General features: G+C 44.8%; 1 long non-coding RNA gene across 1 annotated transcript in view; it reads left to right on the forward strand.

Annotated features, from left to right (window-relative positions):
• LOC138643551 (uncharacterized) overlaps positions 1-8924 on the forward strand; it is a 44786-nt gene extending 35862 nt beyond the window's left edge. The window contains exons 2-4 of the long non-coding RNA XR_011314179.1: positions 6877-6997; positions 7167-7444; positions 7567-8924. This is a non-coding gene — a long non-coding RNA (uncharacterized lncRNA). The remainder of the gene's footprint in view (positions 1-6876; positions 6998-7166; positions 7445-7566) is intronic.
• The last annotated feature ends 8418 nt before the right edge of the window (positions 8925-17342 follow it).

A 17342-nucleotide genomic window follows, 5' to 3' on the forward strand; every position in this document is an offset into this window, starting at 1 on the left:
TACTAGGTGCCGGGGTCCCCAGAAGCGATCCAGCTTTAACGGATCCGTAAGTGGGGGACCCGGACACCCCAGCGCTCACCGCCGGAGATGCGGTCCCGGCTGTCTCTCTCCTGCCCACCACTGGGCCGCCCTCCACATCATGCTCCATATCAGACACATCACTACCCCCTCCGTTACCACAAACAGAGGCAGCGCCCTGCGTGTCATGGCCTGTAATCTCCCCGCTCCCTCGCTGCGGACCCACAACAGAGGCCGAGCCGGGGTGGGTAGCGGGTGCCGCACAGCGGGACCGGGGGGCCCCAGAGAGGGGGACATACACAAATTTCTGCACAGTAGATGTTTTCTGCTTATTCCTCTTCTTAGCCTTTCTCTTCATCCCCCTCCTGGTTGCCTCGTCCTCGCAGATCTCATCCCCGAACCTCAGCTGGTTAAAACGGACCGGGGACTCGATCTGCCGGATCTGCTGCATGACGAGGCAGCCCCCCTCACTGCTACTACTCCCACCATCCTCATCCTCCCCTTCGCTCCCGCTGTCCCCTGAAGGGCCAGAATCTGATGGGAGAGCCACCTGCTCGGGGGCTATCCCGCTATGCGACGCCTGGAGATCTCTTACCAGGCCACCAGGCGGTGGGTAGGGCACGACCTCCTCCTCGCATTCCTCTTCCTCATCATCCTCCTCCACCACCTCCTCCACCACCTGGCCGGAGCTCCGTGACCCCTCCAGAGCCCCACCGGCCATGGCTCTGAACCGGTCATCGTTCTCCAGCTTTTCATGGAAGGGCCCGCTGCCATCCAGGATCTCACATCTCCGGCTTTCCAGGTCTTGTATGGATTTCTTGATCTTCTTGACCGTGGCGGATAGCTCGGCCTTCTTATTGTTGGAGGCCCTGTCTGACCTCTCCTTAGCTACCCTCAACTCCCCCCAGAGGGATTTTAGCTTCCTTGAGGCGTCCTCATACTCGCAGAGGTGCGCATGGACGCGGGAACCATAGACCAGGGCGGATTCTCTAGCCGCCTTGGTGCCCCAACCAAGAGGCACCGCTGCAGCACCCCTGCTCGTACTCGGCCTACCTCCGGGGGAAGGAGCCGCCGCGGCCTCAGGGGTCCTACGGGTCTTCATGTTGGATCCTTGGCCAGATCTTGTGGCCCTAGCCGGAGTTGGAGTCCTCCCACCCCCCGCCGACTTGGACCGGGAGGTGGGAGCCGGGGGCCCAGCCCCGGAGGCCAGTCCCAAAATGAGCCTTCTTTCTTGGGAAGGGGGCAGACAAAAAGTCCTGGATGGAAAACTTTACCTCCCTTCCCAGGAGCTCTCTCTAGGCAGCACACAGAGCACACGGCAAACAGGCTCCGCCTCTTCCTGTATGACACTCCAGAGCTGCACTCACTATTCTGCTGGTGCAGTCACTGTGTACATACATTACTGATCCTGAGTTACCTCCTGTATTATACCCCAGAGCTGCACTCACTATTCTGCTGGTGCAGTCACTGTGTACATACATTACATTACTGATCCTGAGTTACATCCTGTATTATACCCCAGAGCTGCACTCACTATTCTGCTGGTGCAGTCACTGTGTACATACATTACTGATCCTGAGTTACATTCTGTATTATACCCCAGAGCTGCACTCACTATTCTGCTGGTGTAGTCACTGTGTACATACATTACATTACTGATCCTGAGTTACATCCTGTATTATACCCCAGAGCTGCACTCACTATTCTGCTGGTGCAGTCACTGTGTACATACATTACTGATCCTGAGTTACATTCTGTATTATACCCCAGAGCTGCACTCACTATTCTGCTGGTGTAGTCACTGTGTACATACATTACATTACTGATCCTGAGTTACATCCTTTATTATACCCCAGAGCTGCACTCACTATTCTGCTGGTGCAGTCACTGTGCACATACATTACATTACTGGTCCTGAGTTACATCCTGTATTATACCCCAGAGCTGCACTCACTATTCTGCTGGTGCAATCACTGTGTACATACATTACATTACTGATCCTGAGTTACATCCTGTATTATATCCCAGAGCTGCACTCACTATTCTGCTGCTGTAGTCACTGTGTACATACATTACATTACTGATCCTGAGTTACATCCTGTATTATACCCCAGAGCTGCACTCACTATTCTGCTGGTGCAGTCACTGTGTACATACATTACATTACTGATCCTGAGTTACATCCTGTATTATACCCCAGAGCTGCACTCACTATTCTGCTGGTGCAGTCACTGTGTACATACATTACATTACTGATCCTGAGTTACATCCTGTATTATACTCCAGAGCTGCACTCACTATTCTGCTGGTGTAGTCACTGTGTACATACATTACATTACTGATCCTGAGTTACATCCTGTATTATACCCCAGAGCTGCACTCACTATTCTGCTGGTGTAGTCACTGTGTACATACATTACATTACTGATCCTGAGTTACATCCTGTATTATACCCCAGAGCTGCACTCACTATTCTGCTGGTGCAGTCACTGTGTACATACATTACATTACTGATCCTGAGTTACATCCTGTATTATACTCCAGAGCTGCACTCACTATTCTGCTGGTGTAGTCACTGTGTACATACATTACATTACTGATCCTGAGTTACATCCTGTATTATACCCCAGAGCTGCACTCACTATTCTGCTGGTGTAGTCACTGTGTACATACATTACATTACTGATCCTGAGTTACATCCTGTATTATACCCCAGAGCTGCACTCACTATTCTGCTGGTGTAGTCACTGTGTACATACATTACATTACTGATCCTGAGTTACAGGGACGGTTAGTGATCAGACCCCTTTTTCCAAGGTCCTCAGAGTCATGGTCTACTCTTATGACACTTGCCCCTACAGAGATGTATGCAGGATTTGTGCACTTGTGAGCATGGACAAGTCTGTACAATTCGTGCTTGTATGTAACATAGTAACATAGTAACATAGTTACTAAGGCCAAAAAAAGACATTTGTCCATCCAGTTCAGCCTATATTCCATCATAATAAATCCCCAGATCTACGTCCTTCTACAGAACCTAATAATTGTATGATACAATATTGTTCTGCTCCAGGAAGACATCCAGGCCTCTCTTGAACCCCTCGACTGAGTTCGCCATCACCACCTCCTCAGGCAAGCAATTCCAGATTCTCACTGCCCTAACAGTAAAGAATCCTCTTCTATGTTGGTGGAAAAACCTTCTCTCCTCCAGACGCAAAGAATGCCCCCATGTGCCGTCACCTTCCTTGGTATAAACAGATCCTCAGCGAGATATTTGTATTGTCCCCTTATATACTTATACATGGTTATTAGATCGCCCCTCAGTCGTCTTTTTTCTAGACTAAATAATCCTAATTTCGCTAATCTATCTGGGTATTGTAGTTCTCCCATCCCCTTTATTAATTTTGTTGCCCTCCTTTGTACTTTCTCTAGTTCCATTATATCCTTCCTGAGCACCGGTGCCCAAAACTGGACACAGTACTCCATGTGCGGTCTAACTAGGGATTTGTACATGTATATGGACAGTTATTATTAATGTTACTGCTATGAAGCGTTAACTGCACTATATATTATTGTGCAGATTCTAAGAGATGTCAGGTAACATTATCAGGCTGCAGGAAAGAAAATAAGCAATATCATCAAATATTTCGTATGGTGAGAGGTTATTATATCATGTCTCACCTTGTCAAAATACGCAGAATTTACATGTCACGTATGGGGATAAAATTAGAGGTTTATTTACTGCCAGACCAAGATAAGCAGCTGTCACACTGACAATAGGACAGAAAAACATCCAGAAAAATGGATACCTGTCTCCGAGACGTAAATGTGAATACACACTATAAGCAATGGCCTGCCACTGCTGCAGGATTGTCTTCAGAGGAAGAGCAATATGTGACATGATTGGATTATTTACTTTATATAGTTTCATAGTATTTTAAGGTTGAAGGTAGACTTAGGTCCTTCAAGTCATATTGATCCAGAGGAAGGTATAAACCCATGAGGCAGATGCTAATTGCCCCGTATTAGAGAAAAAAATCCTTCCCAACTCAACGTACGGCAGTCAGACTAGCTCCCTGAAACACAGAATCTAGTGCCCATAACCTGTGTTGTGATATTTTTCAAGAAAGGCATCCAGACCCTTCTTGATTTTTAGTAGTGAATCAACCATTACAACATCATGTGGCAGAGTTCCACAGTATCACTGCTCTTACAGTAAAGAATCCACAGTCTCACTGCTCTTACAGTAAAGAATCCATAGTCTCACTGCTTTTAGAGTAAAGAATCCATAGTCTCACTGCTCTTAGGGTAAAGAATACACAGTCTCACTGCTATTACAGTAAAGAACCTATAGTCTCACTGCTCTTACAGTAAAGAATCCATAGTCTCACTGCTCTTACAGTAAAGAATCCATAGCCTCACTGCTCTTACAGTAAAGAATCCACAGTCTCACTGCTCGTACAGTAAAGAATCCCCAGTCTCACTGCTCTTGCAGTAAAGAATGCACAGTCTCACTGCTCTTACAGTAATGAATCCATAGTCTCTTACAGTAAAGAATCCATAGTCTCACTGCTCTTACAGTAGAGAATCCATTGTCTCACTGCTCTTACAGTAAAGAATCCATAGTCTCACTGCTCTTACAGTAAAGAATCCACAGTCTCACTGCTCTTACAGTAAAGAATCCACAGTCTCACTGCTATTACATTAAAGATTACACAGTTTCACTGCTCTTACAGTAAAGAATCCATAGTCTCACTGTTCTTACAGTAAAGAATCCATAGTCTCACTGCTTTTACAGTAAAGAATCCACAGTCTCACTGCTCTTACAGTAAAGAATCCATAGTCTCATTGCTCTTACAGTAAAGAATCTGCATCTGTGATGCTGATGCTGGGATTGATATGATGAACTATATGAAAAAAACAAAGTGGGGTTTTGGAGCAGGAGTGCACAACCTGAGGTCAGGGAACTGCACATGGTCTTTGATGCCATTCTGAGTGGCCCCTTAACCATGTTGTCACCGTCATGCTGTGTCTGGTGACTGCTCACATGAATTTTCCATACCATGTCTCTGAACCCCTATATCTCCAGAGAAGGATTGTTCAAACCTCTGTGTGGCACTCTCAAGGCAATCAGCCGGACAAACAGAAGGGAGGCTCAAAGGAGCAAGATCCGGGAACCGTGATGCTATGACTCTAGGAGTCAGGACCTTTGGAAAGCTGAGGAGTGGTAAATTAAGAGGGCCAACCCTAGAATGTAGAGTCAGGGGGACCTTTGGGACTCTGTTGCCCAAAGGCCATGTACACTTTGTGGTGGTCCCGTGCCAGGACCATGGGCATTGCCACAGATTTTCTCACTACGGGATATTCTCAAGTCAAGACTTGTCTGGTATATTTGAGAACTGGAGATAAAAAACACTATTTTGGGGGAAATGGCGGGAGCGCTGCGGCTTTATTTATTCTGCTCTGCATTATAGGCCTTAATAATTATATTAGTTTGTAAAATAGAGAGATTGTGCTCCACTCTGCTTGGGAGATCTCTGTTACCAACTTATATGGTGGAGACCAATTCCCAGAGTGGGGACCAACTGCAATAAGTATCTCTGACTTTGCATGATGCAAGACAACCAAGCAGGACGGGCCTTAGGGTCAAAAAACACCCATTGCATGCTGCTACTGAAGGGGTCATCGCTAACCCCGCACTTGGAGCTTGCACGCTTAATCCTAAACTTTGTTCCCCAAGACGTGAAAAATCAGTCAAAGCCACCAACTTTGGTGAGACCAGCTGAATCTCTTACGTTTATGGGGACCTCCTAACTCCAAAATGTCCAAAAAGTAATTCTTCGGGTAAGAAGGGTTGGGAATGTTGAATTACAATGTCCAATTTTTTTTTAGTTCTGCTTGGAGACAAGTTGCCTTTAGAGGTATTTGGCCCATGCATGCTCGGCTGGTCTGAGCGTGCATTTACATGGGGCTCAGGTGGGGTGTTGGCTGGAAAGTGAAATATTTCAACATACAGATGTTAAAATAAGTTTCCAAAGCGCAGACATATTTTCATCCTATCAATGATTTCACCTTCAGAATATTTAGCGTTTCTTATCTAACGTATGAAGTTGGACATCCAAACAATCCTATAGATTATACCGCTATCATCTCCAAGGACGCTGTCACGAGAAGCTGGAGAATTCACGATATATTTCATAAAGCGAAGAAAATATTTACATTTTTTTGGCCCCGCTGCCCGTAAAAGAATTTGCCCTGGATAAATAAAAGAAATAGTTTTTGTTGAAAAAAAAAAGGAAGGAAAAAATTAAAAATGTAGTAAAGTCTGCTGTGATCTGAACATGGAATCTGTACGTAAGTCCAAACCTTGAGCACCAGGAAATTGGTTTCCCCTAATACCCTCCCATGCATATTAGGCTGGACTTACTGTATAATTTATAATATATAGGCTGACAACCAGCTCAGGAAAAAAAACTGACTTTCCAGCCAGAAGCAAAAACGTGAAGGTCTTGTCTACCATTGAAGACATATTTTTTTTACTTACCGGTAAGTGCATTTATGTGGGGTTTAAAATCATTTTTGCAACTGGGTTTCATAAAACATTTTGCAATGTCTTCCTCTATGTTGCACTTTCTATTGCTGACTGCAGACTGAGTTATGTGAGAATCTGACATCGAGCTCATTCTAACGGCCTGATGGGAGAGTTTTTAAGTCTCTCTGATGTATGATGACTACATCAATGTAGACCATTCAGTAGAATAAAGAACCTCTAAAAGCCAAAAACGATGTACCATTTTTAATGAAATCTAATGTAAAACTTATTTATACCCCCCAATAATTTCACTTATTATTATTTAGTGGCCTTTGGCTCTATCTCAAGTCATGGCGACTTGATGGATGAATTATCGAAAGGAAGATCGATCTTGTGCAAGAATAGATGGGTCCACCAGGGTCTTCCCCACCGATGTGTCCAAAGTAGGTAAGTCGTAGCTTGGTGATCCTTGCTTCTAGTGTCATGTCTGGCTTGATTTGTTCCAAAATTGATTAGTTTGTTCTTCTTGCCATCCATGGTATTGATAACATCCTTCTCCAGCACCACATTTCGAAGGCTTCGATTCTTCTTGAGCCTTTTTTTCTTTATTGTCCAGGTTTCGCATTCGTATGTAATCACAGGAAAGACCAAACTTTGTACGAGCTGCGTCTTCATCGTCACCAGTGAAATGTTCCTCGATTTGAAGACCTCGTCCAGTGTCTTCATTGTTGATTTGCCCATAGCTTTTCTCCTGTTGACGTCTGGTGTCGTTGCTGCATCTTCAGTGATCTCTGATACGAGTAGAATGAAACTCTTTACAGCTTCTATTTCGTCATCCATCTCAAATGTGTCCCGGTCGTACCTGGCAGAGCTCAATATCTTTGTCTTCTTTGAGTTGAGTATCAGTCCCATATTTGATTTTCACATCTGGACACTAAGTAATAAGTCCTTCATTCCATCTACACTTGTTGTTATCAATGTCGTCTGCGTAATTTTGATTCCTTCTTCTTTTTCAGCAAGTCCATCCTTCCTGAAATAAAGCTTTTGCATATAAAGTGGTGACGGGATGAAGCCTTGTCTGACGCCTCACTCTGCGTGAACCATGCCGTGTCGACGTGTTCTATTCGGACTGTTGCTTCTTGGTTAAATGTCCCCAAAGTTAGACAAAGCTTAGTTCCTGTTCCCCAATGCAAAATCTGTCGCGAGGCTTCCACCGATATGGTTATAAGACCGTGCTCATCCAGTCTGTGAGTAACCACCAAGTTGTGTACCTCTTCACAGCGTGTAACTATTAAGTATGGATCACTTCATGAGATTCCAACCATGACTACAAAGCGTCTTGCCTCTCTGTGAGAAAAAAATATTCCTCCTGCTTGAACCAAAAAATATCTGCCAGGTTCCAGCAGGCACTCTGCATCTTACCACATTGCTCTTGTGTTCCTAGAACAAGTGACACCTTGTATCAGGTGCAAATCTAATACTTTCTTAGCCAATTTCCTCGGAAGTGGTATTGAATAGACGGTCATGCTGAGCTTTTCTCTGTCCCACATTCCTCTGGAATTAAATATGTATGATTCTTTTTCCTCAAAGTTTCAGTTGATCACCAGGGATCCAGTTCTTGCATAAAATCCATTCTCCAATGCCAACAATTTGTGGAATAAGGAAACTCCCTAAAATGTTTAATATGAATTTCTATCACCGCAATTAGTAGAAATTTACACCCTAACAACTTTTCTTTTGTGTTTAGGGGCTGGGAAATTTCGATTTCATCAAATAAAGGTTAGTCATTAAAGTCATAGAATTTTCTCATACTTTACATATTCACACATCAACTTCTTTAAAGGGTAACTATACTTTCAGTTAACTTTACAAAATAAAGTTTCATGTTTGTGCGCCTGAGGAGTAACATTATTTCTAACAGAGGTTGTAGACTACCTGCTATGGTTTATCCCATACACAGCACATCACATAGAGAAGGATTCCATAGATAGAACACAAAGAGAAACAGCAGTAACACGGAGGACAATATTCAGCAGTACTAAGCAGAGTAGATGTGAATGCATCTCTGGGGTGAGACTTGTTAGAAAGCTCATCATGATGTTTCACTCCCATACCCCAGTCTGGGTCTCACTGGTTTAGTAAAATGCACCTGGTCTAGCTCAGGTGGGAGTAGTGTACTGACGCTGGAGAAAGACCGAGCTGGTGGATAGCCTGTACTGCTGTCTGAGATGTTCCTGTAATAAGTTGGTGGGACCATTTTGATTTTCTCTGCCTTACCCAGAGAAAGGACTGTTTTGTTGTTTATTTGTGCTGAAGAAAGGACTGTTTGGTTTTTCATTTGTGCTGAAGAAAGGCTTTTGCTGCTGTAAAGTTTATGAAGGACAATAAACTTTATTCTGTTTTGATATAAAAACTGTGTGCCACTGCGTATCCATGCGGCTACTAGAGAGCTGAAACTCTACACAAGCTGGTATGCAGGAAGGATGAAGGCAGAAAAGCAACCTCCAACTCTTTATTTTCCTTATGTTGCTGTAAATTAATTTTAAAAGTAAATATTGATATTCTTACAATGGATATAGCCTGGAGGACCAAAATCTGGAGAACCAGTCTGTCTAATATGCCCCGAAAACAGATTCCTGTTTTGAACAATCACTAACTTGCTGTGACGTTACAAGTTTCAGTAAGTCTTGTTAGCCAAAATTTTTCCAAATTTGTGACATCACACCTAGTGAACGATTGCTCAAATGAGCACAATAATTAGGACAGATACTGCAAAGCAGCAAGCCATAAAGCAGAAGAGCATATGCCCTATCGACTAATATAAGGGGTGAGGAATCTTTTTTCTGCCAAGGTAGCAATTTGGATATTTTGATATTTGGATATTTCCGCACATCTTTCTCAGCTGCATCTAGTGTATCCAACTCCACTTGTCCATCTGCCAACCTTCATATTCTGCTGTAATGGTCCTCGCACATCCACATGCTGCCCGGCAAATCCAGCTCCGCTGCATCATCACCTCCTGTTTGTGCTGCTCACCGTGTGTCATGCTGTGATGGTCTTTGGTAAGGAAGGGGGCCCTCACACTGTCCCTAGAATCCTAACTATCCCTGTCCCGGGGGTACTCTTGAAGGTAGAGAGGCCTGAGTCTCCGACCTTACTATGCTCCTGTTAACCGTCGATCTGTAACCTCCCCCAAACAATGAGGAATGGGACTGAAGTGTAAGGTAAACAAGACACAAAGAGAAAACGGATAACAGAAAGCAACAAATATACAAACACTCACCAAAGGTAGAGCGGTATATAGGGAAGGATAGGAATGTACCAACCAAATGGGAATAGGACAATGAGGAAAGCATACACCCCAAAACAGCACGCAACAATCTCCAGTAGCAACAATGATCTCCAATTCAGCACAGCATCTCCATGGAGCTAGGAAGCAAAGCTTTCACTGGCAAGACAGAAGGTCTGGCCCGATCTTATAGGGAGAGGTAATGTTCAGATCAGAAGCAGCTGAAAATGGAGGTGCAAGTTTCTGACCAGCTTAGATAGGGGAATTAATCTCTTCAGCACCAAAGGAAACCAAGTTAATTTATTATGGGCCACAAACACACAGGCTAAATGAAAGATCTGCGATTCAGAACCCGTAGGGATCTTTTAACCCCAGATCTCCCAGATAGACGTGACCCATTCGTGACACCGTGACCTAAATCTTATCAGCCACCTCACCAGGTGAGATTATTCTCACGGTAGTTGTCACAAAGATGAATAGAAATGCTGTAAAACGTCCATGTCCATGACTGTGTTCTCATTTTCATCAGAGAATATGAGTCCTTCAACCTGTAGAACCCATAGCTGGGTTCCAAACACAATTTTTGTTGGATCATGAATTTGCTGTTGGTGTAGCTTGTGCAAAACTTTTGAATGCCAGGACACGTTATTAGATGGAGCCAAGTATCAAACATGATGAATGATGGGTACAAATACGCATCTATGATCATATCCAGTAGCCAATTAAAATCTGACCCTCCCCCCATATATGTATTTGGCTCCTTCACGTTCAGGTGCAGAGAAATTATGGTTACACATTGTTTGCCTGCTGGGATCATTTTCTTGGCGTCTCCTGATCTTCTCCTGGAAGTCTACAACGACGATCGTCCAAGTACATAGTTATGTGGTTTTTGGCATCAACCAGAACTCCTATATTAGACCACTTTCACACAAAATCATTTATACCAATTTATGCTAGAAGTGGAAAGTTCTATGAATTGACCACTCGTGTGTTTCTGTGAATGATCCTGTGTCTACATTGGCCTCTACTATCACAGTGCGCCATGATGGGCACCTACACACAACACAAAGCCAACTGACAGGAAGGAGATGACGGACCTCGTTCATTTCCCGCACTGATATGGTAACATGGGATCTAAGTTCTGGACAACAAATAATTGCTATACCATAGATCGTTCTAGTGAATGAGGCCCGGTAAGGCCTGTTTCACACTACATTCTTGCCCACGTCCAATGGTCCCATTGGGGCTTGCGTCCAAACACCCCACAAAATGGGATTCGGGCGTATGCACCGACGGCGCCATAGACTATAACGGTGCCGACAGAGTGAACATTTGGCCTGTCGTTTTTCATTTTCGGGCGTTTGCGCCTCCTGGAGGCATACACCAAGACGTAGTAGACTGCTTCTGAGTGTCCGCCTCCAGTAGGCGCATATGCCCAAAAATGATGCACGGCAGAGCGCATGATGACACTGCAGGCACCTTTATAGTCTATGACCCCGTTGGCGAACACACACGAATCCCGTTTTGCGGTGGGGGGGGGGTTTGGGAGGGGGATTGGGTTGGACACAAACCCTGATGAGGCCACTGAACATGGGCAAGAACTCAATGTGGAAGCATCATAAGAGTCTTTCTGTACCAAAACTACACAAGAGAAACAGAGCACTAATTTTTGTGGTTCACAGTGTATAACATAAATAACAATTCATAAACCATAAATGCAAAAAATTATAACTGGCTTAGTGATAGAAAGCAGAGGGTGGTTATAAATGGTATAGTCTCTAACTGGGTCGCTGTGACCAGTGGGGTACCACAGGGGTCGGTATTGGGACCTGTTCTCTTCAACATATTCATTAATGATCTGGTAGAAGGTTTACACAGTAAAATATCGATATTTGCAGATGATACAAAACTATGTAAAGCAGTTAATACAGGAGAAGATAGCATTCTGCTACAGATGGATCTGGATAAGTTGGAAACTTGGGCTGAAAGGTGGCAGATGAGGTTTAACAATGATAAATGTAAGGTTATACACATGGGAAGAAGGAATCAATATCACCATTACACACTGAATGGGAAACCACTGGGTAAATCTGACAGGGAGAAGGACTTGGGGATCCTAGTTAATGATAAACTTACCTGGAGCAGCCAGTGCCAGGCAGCAGCTGCCAAGGCAAACAGGATCATGGGGTGCATTAAAAGAGGTCTGGATACACATGATGAGAGCTGTTATGGCTGGCAATCAGGCAACACAGCGTGCAGTAATCAGCGCACATACAGAGATCTGGCAATAACCAAAAACAATAGGACGAGCTCTGAGACGTGGAATCTCTGTAGACTGCAGTACCTGATCTATCCTCACACAACTATAAGCAGCAGTGGATTGCGCCTATCAACTACCTATGCAACTCGGCACTGCCTGAGGAGCTGACTAGCCTGAAGATAGAAATACAAGCCTGACTTACCTCAGAGAAATACCCCAAAGGAATAGGCAGCCCCCCACATATAATGACTGTTAGCAAGATGAAAAGACAAACGTAGGAATGAAATAGATTCAGCAAAGTGAGGCCCGATATTCTAGACAGAGCGAGGATAGCAAAGAGAACTATGCAGTCTACAAAAAACCCTAAAACGAAAACCACGCAAAGGGGCAAAAAGACCCACCGTGCCGAACTAACAGCACGGCGGTGCACCCCTTTGCTTCTCAGAGCTTCCAGCAAAAGTTAATAGCAAGCTGGACAGAAAAAACAGAAAACAAACTAGAAGCACTTATCTAGCAGAGCAGCAGGCCCAAGGAAAGATGCAGTAGCTCAGATCCAACACTGGAACATTGACAAGGAGCAAGGAAGACAGACTCAGGTGGAGCTAAATAGCAAGGCAGCCAACGAGCTCACCAAAACACCTGAGGGAGGAAGCCCAGAGACTGCAATACCACTTGTGACCACAGAAGTGAACTCAGCCACAGAATTCACAACAGTACCCCCCCCTTGAGGAGGGGTCACCGAACCCTCACCAGAACCCCCAGGCCGACCAGGATGAGCCACATGAAAGGCACGAACAAGATCTGGGGCATGGACATCAGAGGCAAAAACCCAGGAATTATCTTCCTGAGCATAACCCTTCCATTTGACCAGATACTGGAGTTTCCGTCTAGAGACACGAGAATCCAAAATCTTCTCCACAATATACTCCAATTCCCCCTCCACCAAAACAGGGGCAGGAGGCTCCACAGATGGAACCATAGGTGCCACGTATCTCCTCAACAACGACCTATGGAATACATTATGTATGGAAAAGGAGTCTGGGAGGGTCAGACGAAAAGACACCGGATTGAGAATCTCAGAAATCCTATACGGACCAATAAAACGAGGTTTAAATTTAGGAGAGGAAACCTTCATAGGAATATGACGAGAAGATAACCAAACCAGATCCCCAACACGAAGTCGGGGTCCCACACGGCGTCTGCGATTAGCGAAAAGCTGAGCCTTCTCCTGGGACAAGGTCAAATTGTCCACTACCTGAGTCCAGATCTGCTGCAACCTGTCCACCACATAATCCACACCAGGACAGTCCGAAGACTCAACCTGTCCTGAAGAGAAACGAGGATGGAACCCAGAATTGCAGAAAAATGGAGAGACCAAGGTAGCCGAGCTGGCCCGATTATTAAGGGCGAACTCAGCCAACGGCAAAAATGACACCCAATCATCCTGGTCAGCGGAAACAAAACATCTCAGATATGTTTCCAAGGTCTGATTGGTTCGTTCGGTCTGGCCATTAGTCTGAGGATGGAAGGCCGAGGAAAAAGATAGGTCAATGCCCATCCTACCACAAAAGGCTCGCCAGAACCTCGAGACAAACTGGGAACCTCTGTCAGAAACAATATTCTCAGGAATGCCATGTAAACGAACCACATGCTGGAAGAACAAAGGCACCAAATCAGAGGAGGAAGGCAATTTAACCAAGGGCACCAGATGGACCATTTTAGAAAAGCGATCACAGACCACCCAAATGACCGACATCTTTTGAGAAACGGGAAGGTCAGAAATGAAATCCATCGAAATATGTGTCCAAGGCCTCTTCGGGACCGGCAAGGGCAAAAGCAACCCACTGGCACGTGAACAGCAGGGCTTAGCCCTAGCACAAATTCCACAGGACTGCACAAAAGCACGCACATCCCGTGACAGAGATGGCCACCAGAAGGATCTAGCAACCAACTCCCTGGTACCAAAGATTCCTGGATGACCGGCCAGCACCGAACAATGAAGTTCAGAGATAACTTTACTAGTCCACCTATCAGGGACGAACAGTTTCTCGGCCGGACAACGATCAGGTTTATTAGCCTGAAATTTCTGCAACACTCTCCGCAAATCAGGGGAGATGGCAGACACAATGACTCCTTCCTTGAGGATACTCGCCGGCTCAGATAACCCCGGAGAGTCGGGCACAAAACTCCTAGACAGAGCATCCGCCTTCACATTTTTAGAGCCCGGAAGGTATGAAATCACAAAATCAAAACGAGCAAAAAATAACGACCAACGGGCCTGTCTAGGATTCAAGCGCTTGGCAGACTCAAGATAAGTAAGGTTCTTATGATCAGTCAAAACCACCACGCGATGCTTAGCACCCTCAAGCCAATGACGCCACTCCTCGAATGCCCACTTCATGGCCAGCAACTCTCGGTTGCCCACATCATAATTACGCTCAGCAGCAGAAAATTTCCTGGAAAAGAAAGCACATGGTTTGAACACTGAGCAACCAGAACCTCTCTGTGACAAAACCGCCCCTGCACCAATCTCAGAAGCATCAACCTCGACCTGGAACGGAAGAGAAACATCAGGTTGACACAACACAGGGGCACAGCAAAAACGACGCTTCAACTCCTGAAAAGCTTCCACGGCAGCAGAAGACCAATTAACCAAATCAGCACCCTTCTTGGTCAAATCGGTCAATGGTCTGGCAATGCTAGAAAAATTACAGATGAAGCGACGATAAAAATTAGCAAAGCCCAGGAATTTCTGCAGACTTTTTAGAGATGTCGGCTGAGTCCAATCCTGGATGGCCTGAACCTTAACCGGATCCATCTCGATAGTAGAAGGGGAAAAGATGAACCCCAAAAATGAAACTTTCTGCACACCGAAGAGACACTTAGATCCCTTCACGAACAAGGAATTAGCACGCAGTACCTGGAAAACCATTCTGACTTGCTTCACATGAGACTCCCAATCATCTGAGAAGATCAAAATGTCATCCAAGTAAACAATCAAGAATTTATCCAGATACTCACGGAAAATGTCATGCATAAAAGACTGAAAAACAGATGGAGCATTGGCAAGTCCGAACGGCATCACCAGATACTCAAAATGACCCTCGGGCGTATTAAATGCCGTTTTCCATTCATCTCCCTGCCTGATTCTCACCAGATTATACGCACCACGAAGATCAATCTTAGTAAACCAACTAGCCCCCTTAATCCGAGCAAACAAGTCAGAAATCAATGGCAAGGGATACTGAAACTTAACAGTGATCTTATTAAGAAGGCGGTAATCAATACACGGTCTTAGCGAACCATCCTTCTTGGCTACAAAAAAGAACCCTGCTCCCAATGGTGACGACGATGGGCGAATATGTCCCTTCTCCAGGGACTCCTTCACATAACTGCGCATAGCGGTGTGTTCAGGTACGGACAAATTAAATAAACGACCCTTAGGGAATTTACTACCAGGAATCAAATCGATAGCACAATCACAATTCCTATGCGGAGGTAGGGCATCAGACTTGGACTCTTCAAATACATCCTGAAAGTCCGACAAGAACTCTGGGATGTCAGAAGGAATGGATGACGAAATAGACAAAAATGGAACATCACCATGTACTCCCTGACAACCCCAGCTGGTTACCGACATAGAGTTCCAATCCAATACTGGATTATGGGTTTGTAGCCATGGCAACCCCAACACGACCACATCATGCAAATTATGCAGTACCAAAAAGCGAATAACTTCCTGATGTGCAGGAGCCATGCACATGGTCAGCTGGGCCCAGTACTGAGGCTTATTCTTGGCCAAAGGTGTAGCATCAATTCCTCTCAACGGAATAGGACACCGCAAAGGCTCCAAGAAAAATCCACAACGTTTAGCATAATCCAAATCCATCAGATTCAGGGCAGCGCCTGAATCCACAAACGCCATGACAGAATATGATGACAAAGAGCACATTAAGGTAATGGACAAAAGGAATTTGGACTGTACAGTACCAATAACGGCAGAGCTATCGAACCGCCTAGTGCGTTTAGGACAATTAGAAATAGCATGAGTAGAATCACCACAATAGAAACACAGTCTGTTCAGACGTCTGTGTTCGTGCCGTTCTACTTTAGTCATAGTCCTGTCGCACTGCATAGGCTCAGGCTTACTCTCAGACAATACCGCCAGATGGTGCACAGATTTACGCTCGCGCAAGCGACGACCGATCTGAATGGCCAAGGACATAGACTCATTCAAACCAGCAGGCATAGGAAATCCCACCATTACATCCTTAAGAGCTTCAGAGAGACCCTTTCTGAACAAAGCCGCTAGTGCAGATTCATTCCACAGAGTGAGTACTGACCATTTCCTAAATTTCTGGCAATATACTTCTACATCATCCTGACCCTGGCATAAAGCCAGCAGATTTTTCTCAGCTTGATCCACTGAATTAGGCTCATCGTAAAGCAATCCCAGCGCCTGGAAAAATGCATCAACATTACTCAATGCAGAATCTCCTGGTGCAAGAGAAAACGCCCAGTCCTGTGGGTCGCCGCGCAAAAAAGAAATAATAATCAAAACCTGTTGAATAGGATTACCAGAAGAATGAGGTTTCAAGGCCAAAAATAGCTTACAATTATTTCTGAAGCTCAGGAACTTAGTTCTGTCACCAAAAAACAAATCAGGAATCGGAATTCTTGGTTCTAGCATCGATTTCTGATCAATAGTATCTTGAATCTTTTGTACATTTACAACGAGATTATCCATTGAGGAGCACAGAGCCTGAATATCCATGTCCACAGCTGTGTCCTGAAGCACTCTAATGTCTAGGGGAAAAAAAAGACTGAAGACAGAGCTAAGAAAAAAAAATGATGTCAGGATTTCTTTTTTCCCTCTATTGGAAATCATTGGATGGCTCCTTGTACTGTTATGGCTGGCAATCAGGCAACACAGCGTGCAGTAATCAGCGCACATACAGAGATCTGGCAATAACCAAAAACAATAGGACGAGCTCTGAGACGTGGAATCTCTGTAGACTGCAGTACCTGATCTATCCTCACACAACTATAAGCAGCAGTGGATTGCGCCTATCAACTACCTATGCAACTCGGCACTGCCTGAGGAGCTGACTAGCCTGAAGATAGAAATACAAGCCTGACTTACCTCAGAGAAATACCCCAAAGGAATAGGCAGCCCCCCACATATAATGACTGTTAGCAAGATGAAAAGACAAACGTAGGAATGAAATAGATTCAGCAAAGTG

The sequence above is a fragment of the Ranitomeya imitator genome, chromosome 6, assembly GCF_032444005.1.
Source record: "Ranitomeya imitator isolate aRanImi1 chromosome 6, aRanImi1.pri, whole genome shotgun sequence".
NCBI lineage: Eukaryota > Metazoa > Chordata > Amphibia > Anura > Dendrobatidae > Ranitomeya > Ranitomeya imitator.